Here is a 4,978-nt window from a genome sequence, read left to right on the forward strand (position 1 = left end):
GTTCTGTGAGTTCTATGACCCACCCATGCTGTGGGGTGGAGGGCAGGTCTGTGGGTGGTTTGCCCTGCCTGAACCATGTGGCATGGCAGAAGCAGGTTTCTGTCTACCTTCCTCCTCTGGCGTTGTGCTGCCTGGATCTGATTCGATTTGGTTTCTGTGAGTCTTAGGTGTAAGACAGCTTTAGCCACCATCAAGCTGGGATGAGCAAGGGACTGCTGCCTGCTCTGCCTCTGACTGGTGTAAGAGCACCACCACTAACAAAGTAACAAAGTATGTCTTTGCCAATTACCAGAGGGTGTGAGGTGAGGGGAGGTGGGGGGAGGGGTTGTATCGCTCTTTGAGACAGGGTCTTGCTAAATTGCACAGGCTGGTTTTGATTTTTTTTTTTTTAAATCCTTTTGCCTCAGCCTCCCGAGTAGCTAGGGATACAGTCCTGGCCAAGCCACAAGCCCCATACTCTTTTGCTATTATACACCTCTTCCTTGCACTCCAGTGTTCATCCTCGGTAGGACCTACAGATGCTCTGGAAAGCTTGCTGAGAGGGTCCCAGCCCAGAGCTCAGGAGCCTCTTCTCTTCCTCAGAAGTTCCCAGGCTTTCTGACAAATAGCTTTCCCAATATCCTGAGGTGACACCTCTTCCCAATGGCCCCACCCACGGCACTGTCACACCTTTCAAATGGCCTCATCCAGGGCACTAAGCCACACCCCTTCCAATGGCCCTCACCCAGGCACTAAGCCACACCCCTTCCAATGGTCCCCAGTCATGGCACTAAGCCACACCCCTTCCAATGGCCCTCACGCAGGCACTAAGCCACACCCCTTCCAATGGCCCCCAGTCATGGCACTAAGCCACACTCCTTCTAATGGCCCTCACCCAGGCACTAAGCCACACCCCTTCTAATGGCCTCACCCACAGCACTGTCATAACCTTTCAGTGCCCACACCCAGAGCACTAAACTACAACCCTTCCAATGGTTCCACCCACGACACTAAACATATTTCTTATTTTCCCCATTCCATGCCTGGTCACTCCTTCACCCTCCCACACGGGTCTTTTTTGTTTGTTTGTTTTCAAGACAGGGTTTCTCTGTGTAGCCTTGGCTGTCCTGGAACTCACTCTGTAGACCAGGCTGGCCTCGAACTCAGAATACTGCCTCTGCCTTCCAAGTGCTGGGATTAAAGGTGTGCACCACCACTGCCCGGTCCCCCACAGGTCTTAAATGTATTCTAGCAACATGGGAGGATTCAGGGCTCATAATGAGGCTTACAGCCACACCTCAGTCACCTTCTGCAAATGACACTTACCTTAAGAATCTAAGTCAGGAATGTGAAGAGCAAGGGCCAGGACTAGAACAGTGACAAGGGCTCTAGAGGGAAGGCCTAGGGTCTAGAACAGGAAGGCCTAGCTCTTTCCAGAACTCAAAGAAAAGGCCATCTGGATATCAAGCAGCTAAGGCAGGTGTGTCTCCACAGTTTGCTTGAGATCTCCAGAATCCTTCACAAATGTGCATGCAAGATAGTCAGGATTCGTAATTTTCAAATCTGATTCAGGCGTCTTGTATGTGTATGTAATGTATGTGCTGTGTGTGTATGTAGTGTATGTGCTGTGTGTGTTTAAATGCTCAGACCCGCATCCAGGATCCCCTCTGTCATTCTCTGCCTTCTTTCTATAAAACATATTTTATTTTTATTCCTTATTTTACTTATAATATGTGCATATTTTTGTAAGTGTATGTAATGTGCACGCAGGCATCCATGGAGACCAGAAGTTGTCCAACCCCCTGGAACTGGTCATGAGCCACCATGTCTGTGCTGGAAACTGAATCCAGGTCCTCTGGGAGAGCAGTGGGTTCTCTTAACTACTGCACCAGCTCTCTAGCTACCTCACACACCTCTTTTCTCTGAGGTAAGGCCTCCCCTGAATCTAGACCTAGAGTTTTGTGCTAGACTGGTAGCTAGCAAGCCATGGACAGCAGCATCCTGTCTCTCCCCTGTGCAGTCCTGGGGTTACAGAGCTACACAAAAGACCCCAGCAATTGCATAATGAGTGTGGAGATTTGAACCCATGTCCTTATGGTTATGCAGTAATCCCTTTCAACCACGGAACCACTCTTGACTCTGGGTTTTGTTTGTTTTCTGGTTTTGAGACAGGATTTCACGGTGTAGTCTTGGCTCACCTGGAACTCATTACACAAGCCAGGCTGGTCTCAAATTCAGAAATTCACCTGCCTCTGCCCCCTGGGTACTGGAATTAAAGCATGGAATTAAACCACCGTAACCTAGTGGGTTTGTTTTCTAAAGATAACTTCAAGATGAGCTTGTAACTGAATTTAGAAAGTAGGAAATACTTGCTGTAAGCACTGGACAGTACATTTCCAGGGAGCTGTTTTACCTGCCAGGGTTTTACAGGGGGAGGGAGCTGTACTTAAGAGCTTATTACTGGTGCATTAAGAATATCCCACTGGCTGTGTACAGGCATTTGCTCTGAGCAGACATATTCCCTCCTAGAGCTAGGAGGAGGCTCGGAAGCTTCAGTCACAAGGTTCGCAAGACCCCCCCTTCCTTCCTCAGGTTATATAAGAAGTAAGCAATAGCTGGGGGGAGGAGAATCTAATGGTCCTGCCTTCAAACCAAGCAGGCATTTCTAAGGGTGTAGCATCGGCTAGGGTAGGGCACCCTTTCTGGAGAGGCAGCTAGCTGCCTTTGAGTCACCTACAATCCTGTAAATAACCCCAATAAACTCATTGGCTCATCAAGGGAGACTGCTGCATCGCAGAGTCTTCTGTAGCCCAGGCTATCATTATGTAGCTGAGGATAGCTCTGAATTCCCCATCCTCGTGCCTCCAGAATTCCAGGATTACAGTCATGTACCACTACGCCCAGTGTATCCAGTGCTGGAGATCCAGTCCCAGGCTTCACACCTGCAGGGCAAGCACTCTGCCAACTGAGGCGGCACACCTTCAGCTTCTGACTTCCCTTCCCTCTAGCTGGTAAGAGACTTGGCCCCCATCCCTCAGCTAAAAAAAAAAACCTTCAGAAACAGCCAAGGAGCCAGCCTTCTCTTTGATAATATGGTTTATTGTCCACTGACAGAGCAAACTCATAAAAATAAAAGTGAAGACTGATACAGAGCATCAGGCGCGCTCAGCTTGTTGACTTTCAACAACTCTCATGTCTCGCCAGTGTGGGGTGTAGGGGGTACATCTCAGACCTCATATTCCAGCACGCACATGGTATTCCACCCCTGCCCCCCACCCCCGTAACCAAGAGTTCAAACAGAAACAAAATCAACAAAGCTTTAAATTATGCAGCAAGCCCACAGATATGTCTCAATACGCATCAAGCAGCGATTTGGAAATAACTACCATGTAAACGTCATCTGAAATATTTCGAGTTGCTGGCATGATGGGAGTAAGGGAGGGAAGCCCAGGGCTTAGAATATAACAGAAGTGAAACAACACCTTAAACTATATATTGCAATTTGTTTGCTGCAAAGGCATTTGAGTGGCTGTTGCTCAGCTGCCATCTGGCACTTTGTCCCAAAGGTTCTTTTGCTCACTCGATCTCCTCTCATCTGCCTGGTATGGCTAGAAAACCCAGCATGAGCAGAAAACAGAAAGGCCGTCTTCTAGAACCAATATACTCAGAGATTCTCTCCTTCATAATAATTTGAACCAGACACAAAAGATAGAAGGTTGGAAAAGCAGATATTCAAAGAACTCAGAGATATTAGAAAGGGTCCCTCTGTCCCAGGCCAGCTACCATACCATGCGTTCCACTCTGGGTCCAATGCTTCCTCGATGCTTCAACATTTTTGTTTTTGTTTTTTAAAAGTGCAAAGTCTAGTGCTACGAAAGGCATCAACACGGCACAGGAACGCTCAACGGCGAACATCAGAAACAAACCAGAACATGTCAGAAACGGGCACTGTCACATACGATACCACTGCACGGGAAGCAAACAGGCAGGGTGGGATAGACTGCAGGGTCTCGTGGGCTAGTCCGGGCCAGCATCCAGGGAAGAACATCACTGCACAACATGAAAATGCCCTCAGGCGGGCCAGGCTGATTTCTGGGTGACCTCCCAGTCTGTCCTAAGAGGGCTGGTGTAGGGTGTGGGTAGGGAGAGCCTGAGGGGGGTCCTTAGCAGTTTCTTCCGGGGTTTCTGGTGGTTAGGACAGGATTGGAGCAAAGAGGGGTTTGGAAGCATTTTACAAAAGGACCATTCATTCACAGGCTGCCAGACTCCAGTCTGTGTTTGTGTGTGAGCAGAGGCGTGCACGTTTGGATAATACACATTTGTGCCCTTGGGACAGCTTATTTTTGAAGACACAGGCAGAAGAAAGAGTGGCTGTCTATAGGGTTAGTGATAAAGTTCTGCCTGTCTTAACCCCCATCCTATTGGCATCATAAAAAAAATTGTTTTAGGGAGCAAGTGGATGCCTCAGTTCCCTACAAGGACCTTAAGTGACATTGAGACAGAAGCAGAGCGGTATACACATGCCTCTCAGCCATGCATGAGAATTCACCTTTAGGAAAATGAGCGAGATCTAGAAACAGGCTGCAGCATCCTTGGGGGCTTGGTATGAAGAGCCGCCCGCCTCAAAGTCTCCCCTGCCTCGTGCTTAGTTAGTGACGCTTACAGAAATCCACACGGTCACAATGACGGCTACTCTAGCAGGGAGAGTTCACTCGACTTCTCCTAGCGGCCTAGGACTGGCCTTTTACATCTTCGGTTTGTGCAAAAGAGGGAGTGCCAAACAGTGGCCAAGCCTGATGCGACAGAGCCAGAGCCGAGCTGTGCTGCTCAACCTGGATGCCTGAAGCCTGGAGAGGGGTGAAGACTAGCTTGGGAAGCTCGAGAGTGGCTACAAAGACGGCCAAGTACCCTTCACCACAGACTCCTGCCCCCCAGCAAGAGACCTCACAAATCCCCACTGAGGGCGTGTGCAGAGACAGGAGCAGGGGGGGGGGGGGGG

This window comes from Mastomys coucha, unplaced genomic scaffold (assembly GCF_008632895.1).
Source record: "Mastomys coucha isolate ucsf_1 unplaced genomic scaffold, UCSF_Mcou_1 pScaffold5, whole genome shotgun sequence".
In the NCBI taxonomy this organism is placed as follows: Eukaryota; Metazoa; Chordata; class Mammalia; order Rodentia; family Muridae; genus Mastomys; species Mastomys coucha.